Genomic DNA, 13,852 nt, shown 5'->3' on the forward strand with positions numbered 1-13,852 from the left:
TCCGGCTTGTTTGAGGTCTGCGCGTGTGGTACCAAGTAGGTTCGTGCAATGTCGTCCTTGGCGGGGTTTGTAGGTCTTGGAACCTGTGACAGCAGTATGCCCATCTAATGGGAACATTGCGCTCTCCAGCATTCTTCATTTGATTGTGAGAGATGTTTGTACGCGCCAAAGTTGTGCAATTGTCTCTCTACAATACACGTATCAGATGAATTGTCTCTGGTTTTACCAAAGGGTAAAATGACAAAGGGGAAGGCTTTGTCATGTGATGATTTTCTGCATCGCCGTTGCAGTAGAAGCGTGAGTCTTTTCTATATAGAAAAGACCCACGCTTCTAGAAAAGACTCACGCTTCTACTGCAACGAGTCATTTTACAGGGTGTCCTCGAAATGTGCGAAAAGCGTATGGCGTAAAGACTGCGTATCGATAGACTGTTCCATTGTGTCGTTTCACGCTTCTCTTGCTACGACTATCCAAAATTCACGTCTACATGTCTATGACACCTAAATGAGGATTTCGCGGAGAAGCTCAATCATGGCACCCTTGGCACAACCAAGGACATTTTACAGAGACAACCGCACATCCTTTACTCAACAAATATTGCAGCTCTGATGAAAGGACTGCCAATTTAGGAGGTAAGAGGAATAGATATCATGATTTCACCACTCTCGGGACCAATAATGCTTTTGGTAAAATACAGTTTAAGGCATCCTGGAGAAGGACGTCCGTGAAGGGACACACTTCTGCTGTGACGACGGTTTCGCAAACTGCGAGTCCCAAAGCATCTGTCATCATCATCCGACCAGCATTATTCTGGCATCATGGCCCAGAATTAGGCCTTTGCCTGTGTGTGATATTCACTAGCTTTTAGTATACAACCTGGTACGTATCGTTAGGAAGACAACTGCACAACCATCGTTTTTGTGAAAATCTGAAGCCAAAAATATGAAATGAGCGTTTCAATGAGAAGCAAACGGTTTCTCCATTAGACGGAAAGGCTCTCGCCGCTAAATTACCGCTGCTTGGGCTTGGAGGGGAGTGCAGCTATCATTTCTCTACTGGAGACTTAGAAATGGATTGGGACTACGACTTGGTCAAATTTTCACGACACCCTGTTTGGTACAACCCGGGACACCAGCAACGGGCTTAGAGACAATAGCACAACCTTGGCCCGAAAGAACATCTTTCTACCTGATGAAGACTTTGAGAGAGATCAACGGTTTCCCAACTGATCGACATGCTCTCACTCAGGGATTGATGGTTGGCCAGTCCAGTGTTTGCCATGCCGACCTATCGACGGTTAATATCAGTCCTAAAGTGAAGGAAAGATATATACGCACAGCGACGGTGGATCGGCATGGTGTTTGCAAGATAGACAGGGACTTCTTCCCCCAGATCATGAAGTAGTAACCTCGCCGTTTCTCACTAACTTAGCGCCTTAAGTCATACACGAACGAAGAACGAGGAACGTCTTTGTCTTAACGCTATTTCTGTCCTTCGGTACAACTGAGAACCATAGAGCAGCTTAGAGAGACAATTGCACAACCTTTGCTTGTGCGAATATCTAAGCCCGATGAGGGTTTTACGGAGAGGTTGATTGTCTTCCCGATAGATGGCATGGACAGGACATTGGCGGCCAATTTTGGTTTGAACAGTCAGATGGATGGACTCACCGTCCTCACTCCGGGACGTCTTCAGGACCGACTAAATTTTCGAGACACCCTGTACAGGGACGTACGAGGAATGTACACGCTTCTCTTGCAATCACAAAAGAAGAAGAGACGGCGTTCTTTAGACTTGTTGTTTCTCAACTTTGACGTCTTGGGTTCCTTAAACCACGTAGAGACAGTAGACTTGGTCACATTTTGGGACACCCTGTAGAAGGATATTCGCGAAAGAGACACATTCCTACACGGTGATTGAGGAAATCACATATGTCTGTCTCTTTGTCTTGCTTATCTTTGGGCAACCGCTTTAGGGAGTCATACTATAAAAAAATGTTTCGAGGAAGCTCCCCACCAGCTGGGAAGAGTGAAAGGCAGAGACTGCAGACCAGTTTGGGGTATGTTGTTTTTGCTGTTTCTCAGCAAAAGACAATTGGGTCCTCTGACTATCTAGATACCACACTTTTGCTGCTGCGGCGACTTCATCGGTGTGCCAAGCTTGCCCTGTCAAGGTATTCAGGGCACAACCAAGGACAACCCAATAGTAGAGACAACTTCACAACCTTTCCGCGTGCGAATATTTTAGTTTAATGTTTTGCTAATAGATGGCAAGACCCTCACTCAAAACTGACTGCTGGCCAGCTCGTGGTTTGTCTCTTCCAGCTCACTGATTTTTCCAATAGATGGCAAGATCCTCGCTCAAAAGTGACTGCTGGCCAGTATGAGATTTGTACCTTCCCTCACTGTTTTTCCAACAGATGGCAAGATCCTCGCTCAAAACTTACTGCTAGTCAGTTAGGGGTTCGTCTCTTCAAGGGGGAATATTGACACGAGATATCATTTTCTTCAGAACTATGCCTCCCTGCTGCCGATGCGACAGGGACCTGACACTGACCAAGTTGTCTTAGTCCGATATGAGAACATTATTAGTATGTTATTGTGCGCTTCCAGCTACAAATTCTCTGCACAAGCCTTGAACAATGGGGTAGGACTGGTTCAAGGGGGGCAAAGCTAACTCTGACACCGCAGATAAAGTACTGGGAGACCACCAGTCAGATCCCTTTGTCCTGCCAATAGTCCTCCTTTTAGTGACAAGCAAAGGGAGTGGAACATTAGGTCTCATCGCCCTGCTTTCCACTTTTACTAGCCTCGATTTTATGCGTCAGTTCGAACCGCCTACGGCGTGGCCCTCGGTTTCCCAGCAACGCTAATTTCATGGGCAAACTGATAATTTATGGGTAAACTACGAATATTTTACAGTTCGTTTTCACAAATTATCAGTTGGAACAAAAGGATGATTTTACAATACGTTTATATTAATTGTTGGCTGAAATAGTCTATTATGGGTAAACTAAAATTAAAAAACATGATAATATTATGAATAAGATTTTATTTACTACACATGATTCTGTACAAAACGTTATCTCTAAGTAAAATACTGATAATACTCTATCTGTGTATTCATATACACTGGTTTTACATGACCTCGGAAAAAATTTGTATCAAAATGATGGTATGGAATGAGTTGGAAATGAATTCCAGGCCGAATTTTACTTTTTATTGAAAAAATTGGTTGATAATGATATCAAAGACCAGCAAAGCTGATGGATGTCTTAAGTACATCAGAGAAGTCTCGAATACTTTCCACTAGTCACAGTCTAAGTACATAGTATTGCGATCCGAATTAAGGCAACGTGTTGGGCTTTTCTCGCTGTGTCTTGATCGGCGGGTTTTTTCTGGCCGCTTCTTCAAGGGCTTTAGCTGTCTCAGAACTTTCTGAAAGAATCGAAAAGATATTTTCAATACATGCAACTTGAATTTAGATTAAACCCTTACCGGTAATCCAGCTACGATTACTGTCACGTCACCAAGGTCAATTTCTATGACCTTGCAAAAAGCAATGTACACATATGGCGCAGGCCTTCCAGATTTACTCCAAGTCACTTTCTTCCGGAAAAAACAACCCAAGTGTAGTCTTATTAGAAAATGGTATTACCTGTTTTGGGTTTAAATTCTCCATAATCTTGGCTTTTCTCAGCATTTGCGGCATCTGCTGCGGAAAGTTCTTGCGTGGTCGCTTCTTTTGTTCTGTGTGACATTTTGCTCTTTTGTTTACTGCAAATATAGACCAAGAAAAATGAAAGAAAGTTACACTCTAGATGCAGTGGATCGGCCTCGTGCGTCCGCTTACCAAAGGCTTTGCTCAGGATGACTATATGTAATACCTCGGGAATCTAAATTGCAAGTAGGAAGAAGTGTGTATTAGAAACTACCCAAAGACCAACTTGAACTTCGTCGTTATCAGCTAAATGAAGAAATGTTTCTGGTAACGGTGTAACAAATGCAATCTCCCTGAAACGGAAGTCCTTATACATCAGATTTTAAACTCAGCCAGAGGCACTCATTGGTGACGTTAATCCAGACCGCCCAATCATTTAAGAGAACGGGAACAATAAGGTGACCTTTTGCCAGGTATCACATTCTCACAAATGAAATGAAACAGCGTGTCTTGTATATCTAGAAACAAGAATTCATAAAGACTAGTCTTTATTTATTCTTGCTAGAAACAATAATAGTACAAAACTATCAGATTGACTTGACTACGTCAGTCAAAGAAAAAGTATCTCCACGTTTACGTTCTCGTATCAAAATCGGAACCTGTCTAATATCTGAATGTGACACGGGAACGGCATAGGCTACCAATCGAAAACAGAATTGCGCTTAATCCAAGACGATTCATTGAAACCAGTTTCGAGTTTTTTACACCATGGAATTTGAAATACTAAACTCTCTTTGATCAGTGGTATTATGGACTATTTTTAGCATCACCGATAACCCTACTGAAAGACACGACACAACAACCATTTAGGACACAATACATACTTATAAACGCATACTCATAAAGTCATTCTGAAGATGTATTATTTAGTGGACAAGATAAATCACTTATGCCATCGATTATGCCGGTAAAAGCTGGCGCCCTGTCCGCAACCAATCAGGAGGCTACAGCGAGCTGTGAACACCAACAGCGTCCCCAGGATCGAAACCATTCTGTAAGACAGGTTGACAATGTCAGTTTGCACAGGATAGGTAGGGCCTATTCTGTGCGCGCTATATTGGGCCTAGACACCGGGACTGTAACTGATGAAGGTTGGGGAAGTCCGCGATGAGGCAATGATTTGGTGAGTATAAAAGGAACATCTTCTAGGCTTTCGCAACCACATTTCAGCTGCTAGACAATTTACCTCGGAGAGGATACGCCTACTGCTAAGAAATTAATAAACGTCAAAATGCCAAACAATTCGAGCAATGTTTCCGGAAACGAAGTTTGTAAGGTAAGTTGATATATACTTCGTGTCCAATGCAATTTGCCTGGATTGTCAATGTGGTTGAATGATGATCGGAGTTTCGGGCCTTTAGAGAATCCACCCAATTTGATGTAAAGTATATGCCTATCATTGTCAAATCAGCAATTCACAAACAGTAAACTACGCGTATTGTTGTCGTGATGTGGCATTGAATCTTAGAATCTTAGGCTGATACAAGAGGGTCGGCCACTCTCTACGAAACCTTACGTTTAGGAGATAAGGATTTGTTAGGGATTCTATATGTGCTCTTTTTAAAATCTTTTCCAGAGAGTTGCCATAGCCGGGGGAGTCCTTGCTCCGACTGGTATTGGAGCTGCTGTTGGAACACTCGGTGGACCGCCTGGAATAATCCTAGGCTTAATAATTGGAGGCTGTGTAACTGTAGTTTGGACAACCGTAGCCTATTGTCGAAAGAAGTAACTGCTGGCCAGAGTTTCGTCTAGCTAGCTGTGGTTGTTCAAGAACAGACTGATGCGAATGGATCCCTGTAGTACAATGTTGTTGCAAGAAGAACTAGTGCAGTCACGAAAGTACAATTACAAATTAACATAACAACAGAACAATGTTTTCTAAACATGTACATGTAATATATACTGCCAATTCGATTTTGTCTCATAGCTGTCTTGGTGAACTTTGAATGGCAGACAACCAGAGCGTTTGGACTTCGAAAGGGGACCAATTGTTCGCACCAGCCAGCACAGATTATATCATATATTCTTGTAGTGGGATTTATCTGTACTTGACAAAGGGTGGCATGGTGCCGAGTTTATCGTAACACCCTCGGTCAGTGTTATCGCAGATTGTTGATTGTCACTGTAGTTTTGTCGATTGCATTTTTTTGGCATCGTACCGTCCAGGATTATGCATTATCACTCCCGTGGCCAAAATGGCATGGTTGTGATTATTCCATGACAAGTGATATAGCTTATTCTGCAGCCCGTTTTGCTGAAAACCCCCAAATGATATGTAATAAATGTAATAAATGTAATAAATTGACGTAGTAAATAAAATGTTTTGTTATTAGTTTCATATGGCTTTCATCAGCCAATTTGGTGGCATATAAAACCAAATATGATACGTTGTATGCATGATAACTGCAGTACGGCATTGTGTATATCTGTCTTCACAACGACAATAAACTATTTTTCCGAGGTCAATGATGGGCCAATGACTTGCTTTCAAATCAAATGCATTGTGTATAACTGCATTTCTATTTACTCCTGACCCACCATTGAATACGACCGGAGTACATACCCCTTTAAACTATTCACTGAAGGAAGAGCTTTTATTCCATTATCAAAATTCGTCGAGATGCGACCACCAATCGTTGTTCAGAATCAGCAGCATCAATTTGGCATTCAGGCATACACATTCAAGATTTTCATGGAGACACTGACTAATATTGTTTACTTGAGAGAGAAAAACCGTGTTGGATGTCACTGCATCATGATGACACCACTGAGATGGTCGCGTAAGTTGACAAAAGTCGCTGGTTGATGTTATAGTTCTTCTTAACAGTCGGTCGCAGTCCATTGAGTTGCTTCACAAAAGTAACTGTAGTGTTACTTCTACAGAAAGGATTGACCCAATTTTACGGGTAGTACATTCCACACGAAAGAATTCGCATGCCTATTGAAAGCCAATGATAAGCAAGTCCGAAGTGCAGTGGGTAACGTAAAACACTTTTCACAATGAATACTTTCAAGTTTTATCATTAGCCTATTCGGCCTGAGCCAGTGCCTGGTTCCACCAAAGTAATTCGCCCAAACCCACCACATCACTACTGATGAAGAGATTGGAGAAATGCGTTAAGTACGACCAGGCGGCGCTGACATCCAGTCTTAAAAACCTCTGCCCCAGTTTCCTACTTGCTGTTTCTGCGCGCAACACGCCGCCCAAGCAGCTGTAAGATTGAATTGGGACATAGCACTGCACTAGTTACAGTTCAGAGTTAAGTCTAAATTGTCGTGGACGTAATATTTTGTCTAAATTTGCGGACATAATATTTAGAGGACCCTGGACTGGATTCCCGACTTCTACTAGAAAATTTGAAAACCAAGAAAATGCCATACTACAACAAGGGCAACAGCGGACCATCCGTTCCGGTTGATGAAGTTAAACGAAGGGTAGGTGCCATTATATTAATTCTATTCCACATTCTGCAAACTAACAAACTATATTCAGTCGCCACAGACCCGCAATAATCTCAAATCCACCTCTCTCGCCTGGTACGCCGGCCGAGATCTCGGTTGACAACGAGAGTTATGTCAGAAGACCAGACAAATCCAGTGAGGCAAATCCATCCCCAGGGTTGCGCAATATTGCTGCCATGACACCCCGGCCGAAGGCATTATGTTATCATGATAATACAGTGATCTGAACTTGACCTTATTGGATGTCAAAAAGTGGTGAAGAACGTTTCCAAGATTAAAATGTGTCACAAAACTTTCATACTTGCCAATTTTGCCTCAAAATCCTGGCTTAAAAGTAAATTCGGCCTTGATTTGCCTTTAAATGAGCTGCCATGGTGGCACAACCCTGAGAGACCCTGCCGCTTTTGACTCACGAAAACAGCAATCTATACTTGTACATTTATCACGCCAAAAAATATCTTCTCAGCTTATTTTTTATCTACCAGTAAGAACTAGTGCCTGGCAAATGTTGTCCCTATAACGTTGGCGTTAACTTATTAAACTTAGCGTTATTTCTTTCAGTTAAGTCCTAAGACTATACATCAAGATATGATAGGGGTCTTTCTTATCTCACAGTATAATATTTATTAGTATTCAAACACGGCCAAGTCCCCAGTCCCCTGTGGTCGATCATCACAAGACCAACACCTAGCCCCTGCCTATAGTCCGTCCCCCTTTAAGTCAAGCGTTAATAGGTTTCACTATCAAGCACAGCGTGTGCTTTTTTCATTCGGAGTGAGTATCCAAACAACCTCTTTAGAAACCTTTGACTTAAAGATGGGCTCTAGCCAGATGCTTACGAAACGATTCACTTTAACATCACTGAAGGATTTCTCAATAACTTTTGCAGGAAAACGTGCGAAGCGAACTGAAGCACTGGGTGGCCTTAATAAGGCGCAATCACGAAAATCGTAAGGATACTTCAAGCGGAATCGACAGCTTCAAGCGCAAAGTCCCTGATATCTGGATTGATATGAAAGCCTTGGCAAGGGGATGCAGCAGCGATGCCGTCGTCCATGAAAATCGGATCAGATTTTCTGACAAGGAGAAGCTCGCGGAGTTTCTCGGTGATGATCTCAAACGCCGAGATGGTGAGAAACACGTGGTGATCGTGAACAAAGCCAAACCCTTCACTATTGATTACGACGGAGTCATATTGTTCACTATTGAGCATTATTATGAATATGACTACGATAGCACAGACGGTCATGCAGCACGATGTAAATAAGTGACACAAAAACACCCACAGATGCCTCTACTATTTCGTAGTACATCAGTACGGTACTATTCAAGCCTGCACTCGGAATATTGCTATCACTTACAGTCAAACTTGAATCTTCCTTGAGGGAAACTAGTGTATTGCTATCACGTGATCTAACCGGAACCTTTAAAAAAAGTCAATTAGGCAGGATACGTGTTAGGTCAGATTCAATTACACAAACTCACCGATAGCACAAGAGGAATGTACATTCATTGCTCCCTGGGGATCATCAATTTGACCCCCAATATAGTCATTCTTTCATTGTGCATGACAATTGGACCAGTGAGCTCTGCCTAATCGCCGGCTCTCGACAAGTAAATGTACAATTGAAATGCATTGGTTAGTACATGTATACTGTGTAGCTCATACATGATTCATATTGGATATTCACTTCATGTTACAGATTCTGAAGTCTACAGGTTTTAGTTTCATTGCTAACTACAGAATAATGTAAGCTTACCTTTCTTAAACTTATGGGTAAACATTTTTGTTCGTTGACATTGCTAGATAATTGGTAAAATGAATCTTTGAAATCCAAGACACAAACAAGGATTTCGTTCTGTCATTCCTTTCCTGATTTATTTTACTTTAAGAAGTATATCCTAGAAAAGACTTGAGATGTCGCATTCATCAAAACATCACAAAATGTGGAGTGCTATTTATGGGTAAACTACTCTTTTTGTCATTTCGTGTGCATTCTGGTTCCTCAGTGTAGTTTTAAAGTGAAAAGCAGAGTTGTTGAATAAATTTGCAAATAGTAGAGTATACGAAGAGTTAGCACTTTTTATCACCCCCCCCCCCCTGAACAATTCATCGTGAGTATAGCCTTCTGAGGAGATGTTTTTGACCCAGATTTAACTGGTCCCCGGCCTTATAAAACGTGGTAGATTCATCAAAATGTTGGAACCAGTAATAAGGTTGGGATGTCCTAACAAAAGGCGTCATGTATGTCTACTTTGTTTTGACATGGGTTGGCCACAGGATCCTGGACCCGCTGATCGTTTACTGTACAAAGGCGGTCATTTTATAATCGCCCATCCTCCAAAACGATTTGATTAGAGAAAATCTACAGCTAAGACCTCGCTGCGCAAGGCTGTATTATCACGAACACCTGTCCAGCAAAGGTACTAACCTAAGATTAACTGTTTGTCATGCCCTGCTTTTGTTAATTGGGTGTTGAGCCAGTCTTGTTGTTCAATAAGTTGCTTTTTCTCAACTTCGCGGGAGAATTATCTTCATCCCGCGGCGAATAGGCGGGAAAATGACGGAGAAAGTTGAAGGAATAATAGAAGCGCCGGCAATCAATAAACTTAGATTGCTGATTGTGAATATGTCCTCTGTAATAAATTCGTGGTCATGGTCTGCAGTAAGGTGATGAATATCAAAATCGAGCCATTATTGTGCATTTCAATACATGTTGACAGTGAAAGATTAAATCCGGCCGCCTCTATTGATGACTATAGACCGTAGAATATTCCATTGTCGACTTTCATCAACATAGCGGGTCATCTATTAAATATCATGAAAAAGTATTTCACATGATAGACTGACGTCAGTCTTTTATTAGGTTTGTATATTATTCTCCTACGATTTTAGTTGTATCACCTCGTTTCTAAGTGAGATAGGTGCGTAGATGACGCAATCTAAACCTCAGAGAGTCTACTTGGGGACGATGGACCTCGTCCCCCGAATCCGAACTGTACAAACTGAAGTACACACTATGCAAGCATTCGAGATGGGCCACTCCGGTTGGTCGAATTGGCGCATTGGAGTCCGAGTTAAGTGTACTTGATTGGCTGACTGTTTATGGATGAAATTATAATAAATTATTGTTATTGAAATTAGTCATATGTGGTGACACTGGGGTTTATCGGATTAAAAATAGTTTTTATGTTGAGGGGAAGTCAGATGGGGATTTTTCTCGAAACATTTCTGGGTAATGATTGATATTGGTCTAAAATTGGAATAAAGACGTCACTCCAGGGTGGAATAAAAGGATCAAATCTCAAAGGAAGTTACCATTTACCACTAGAAAACCTGAACGAATAGAGGTGAAATCTAATACCTATAGCGACAGTATGAACCGTGACTATTCTTATGCTGGAGCCTTTGCTGGGAACACAACTGGTGATGAGATAACAGAGCGAGATTTGGTAACTACAGTTTATTTTTTTGAGCGCCATGCAGATGCCATGTGAATAATGCTTGTGTAGCAGTCGCAAATGTCCCTCTCCCCGGAAAAAGTGTCCGGCCCAATATCATCGACGACGGATCATGGTATGCCCATCTGATTTGATACCTGAGAGATCTTAGTGCACAAAATAACAGTCCTTGTTCCCCTGACATTCTGTTCTAGAACATTTCAAGCTTTTACACCGGCGATGAACAAGTTAAAAGCAAGGAAAATCGATCACACACATTAAGGAATGACCTTACAGTTGGCTCCCAGTCTCATGTAGTATTTTTTAAATCATTTTTTGCGTTAATACGTGTTTTGCCCGATTTCTCACGCAAAAACCAATCTGCAATTATGTTGTTCTTACGGCAAATTAGCGATCGAAATCTGTTGCTCAAATTTTTTTACTACTAAATTTATTGTTGATTAAATTCGTTTTGGGATAGCAATTTTTCTTCTCAAGCATCCAGGATTAGAAAGGTATGACTTCGAAACGTAATTTTACTTTATGTTTTAGTAATCACGGTTTCATATAACAACATTTTACATTTCAGAAAAAGCGTGTGGTCAGAATCATCGCAGATATGGTAGAAAAGGTGTTTGAAAATATGAGGCAGCACAGCAGCAGTTCATCTAGTTCATTTCACCTTGATGTAGATTCCGAAGAATTCAGGGTCATTCTGCGTCACGCGAATGAGGCTAGAGCTATCAAGTTCGTCTCCGGACAAATGACGGAGCTGAACTTTCCGTCAATGAGCTCGTTCTGTACGTTTCTTGATTCTATCGCGAATGGTCGGTGGACCGGTGGAGGCGGTGGCGGATATTCTGGCCCAATGATTGAAATAAGCCAATATCACCCGTTCAAGATTTGTCATAATTCTTACCCAGTTAATAGTTCAACAGAGGTAACTTATCATTTTACAAAAGGTTAGTAAACACTAAGCCGGAGAACAGAACGTTTGAAATCGGCGGCACTGACGTTTATCATTGACGTCCAAAGAGAGACTGCTTTTTGTCAATTGCTAAAAGAATTTCACGGCATAAACTCTATTTAATTCATTTTGATAATGTCAGTTGAGTCTAGGCCTGAACGCCTCCCACCCCCCCCCCCCCGCCATACACAAGTATGGAACGCATTTGATCCCTAAAATCCTGATTGCATGTGTTATCAACGCTGTGCCTGGTATATTATTGGTAACAGTTAATTTCATTTTGAAAGAACTCAAATATGAGAGTGTTGGGGTAAAGACAAGAAGCCATACGACTGACCTTATTGAAGTGAAATGATAGTATTTTGTAAACTACAGCATACAACTTCGAATTGAAAGACAGGGGCCAATTGTATACCCTAGTTTCACCGATATAAGACCGGTTGACTTGCCACGAAATCGAAACTAGGGCCAAGCCAGAACACGAAGTTATGACCACCGGGAAACTTGGTGTAATCAACCTACTGTCTATCCAAATTCAACACGCTGAATAGCATCGGAAGACCATGTGTATACTACTTAGCTTGACTGAATTGAATATTCAGCACCGGTTTTAGATCGATGAATCTAGAGTATGTTAGGAATACATTTATAGGGAGAATATGTACACTTGAGTATGTTCAAGTTCGAAAAACGATGTCTTAGAATTGATTCCACTTTACATCGAATTGCAATGATTTTGTGGTTTTCTGCTGTGTATTCATTTTCTGCTGTGTATTCATTTCATGATGTGTATATTCTATTTTTCTTAAATGTTAGTTGTGTGTGTCATGTAAATGTATGTATGTCATTAGAATATCAGCAATTAAAATACACTTCTGGTGTTTATTCGACACATTTAATTTGTTCCTTCACTGTTTCAATATTCAAACTATGCCAACGAGGTGCTGTCGTTCATTGTTTACTGAGAACGACGACATTTCACCTCTGAGAATAATTGCAAACAACGATTTGACGTTGCGTAGGCCTACTTGTAATGTCATGTCGCATTTAGAAAGATGTTCCTCCAACGTTTTAGATAACTTGGCCCTCCTCTACACGTGCCCCCCCCCCCCCCCCACACACACACATCCCATCGAATTACTCTGAAGCTGATGGACCGAAATACGAGAACCTAGAGATGGAAAACAGCAGGATTCTTATACCTGACATGCTGAAGAACATATAAGCTTATAGCATAAATCAATATCAGTCTAGGAAGGTGTACACGTATGTTGAAAATAGGGAATCCGAAACCACCATGTGGACGCCCATCCCATTATTCGACTTGGTTATCAGAAGGTCGAATAATGAGATAGACGTTCACGTTGAAGTTTCGAGGTGTTGCGAAAACTCTCTTATCGATCGCGCACAAGAAGTCCATGCATAGTGTGCAGTGGAGCATCATGACGGGAGAAACGAGGAGTCACTTCTTGGCATTTACTAACAAAGCGGCATATGTAACAGTAAACAGTGTCTCCATTTTTCTGTGTTTCCATCAATGTTATATGGGCCACTGGAAGACAGATCAACAGATTTCTCTTTGCGCCCAGCAGTATCAATAAATGTTGTGCTGAAAACACTGATTTAATGGGGACTATTCTGGCAAATGATTTACACACAAAAATACGAGCTGTGTGGTTTTTTCATGTCGTAGGTCACATAAAGGTTGAATTATATTCTGAATTTCTTTTCAAAAAAAAAACGTGTTGGGCAGTGTTTAATAAAAAGATAATTAGACGAGTAAATAAGCTAATGGAAGAATTCTAGCAATGAAAGGACATTTCTTGAAATTTGGTGAAAGATCATGGCAGGTGAGAAACACAAGCCTGAAGTTTGCGCAACTTCGCCTATCGATTTCTGTGGTTTTCTATCACTGGTATTCCCCGTACGGAAATATAGCATCACAATATCGACCGTCGTGAACGAAAACAGCCTTTTCCTTGCACACAGGTTCATATTTATAGGTCGATTGCTTGAACCAAGCGGCTGGTGCAGTGTGTACAACATTTTGCTCAGTTATCATGTCAAGTTAGGCCTGAACACAAACACAACAAGTAGTCCTAGCAAACCAAAGTCCAACCAAAGCCTAGTGCGTTTGGCTTTTGGCCATTTTTGGAGTTGTAAGTGGTAAATTGACGCCAGAACCGCTACAGAAACCGCAACCAGCTGGCCATTTAATTTCACTACCACATGATGATGACATAGTGTCTTTACTAGTACACT

The 13,852-nt window shown here is 41.4% G+C and overlaps 3 long non-coding RNA genes across 3 annotated transcripts in view; 2 read left to right on the forward strand and 1 right to left on the reverse strand.

Annotated features, from left to right (window-relative positions):
• Positions 1-3,042: 3,042 nt before the first annotated feature.
• Positions 3,043-13,852, reverse strand: part of LOC135494875 (uncharacterized) — a 34,482-nt gene continuing 23,672 nt past the window's right edge. Inside the window, exons 2-3 of the long non-coding RNA XR_010448477.1 lie at positions 3,658-3,776; positions 3,043-3,437 (exon numbers count right to left, since the gene is read on the reverse strand). This is a non-coding gene — a long non-coding RNA (uncharacterized LOC135494875). The remainder of the gene's footprint in view (positions 3,438-3,657; positions 3,777-13,852) is intronic.
• Positions 4,860-6,039, forward strand: LOC135494821 (uncharacterized). Its single transcript, XR_010448469.1, has 2 exons — positions 4,860-4,996; positions 5,297-6,039. It is a non-coding gene; the product is annotated as an uncharacterized LOC135494821 (long non-coding RNA).
• On the forward strand, positions 10,386-12,480 carry LOC135494745 (uncharacterized). Its single transcript, XR_010448430.1, has 2 exons — positions 10,386-10,635; positions 11,213-12,480. It is a non-coding gene; the product is annotated as an uncharacterized LOC135494745 (long non-coding RNA).

The sequence above is a fragment of the Lineus longissimus genome, chromosome 10 (assembly GCF_910592395.1).
Source record: "Lineus longissimus chromosome 10, tnLinLong1.2, whole genome shotgun sequence".
NCBI classification, from domain to species: domain Eukaryota; kingdom Metazoa; phylum Nemertea; class Pilidiophora; order Heteronemertea; family Lineidae; genus Lineus; species Lineus longissimus.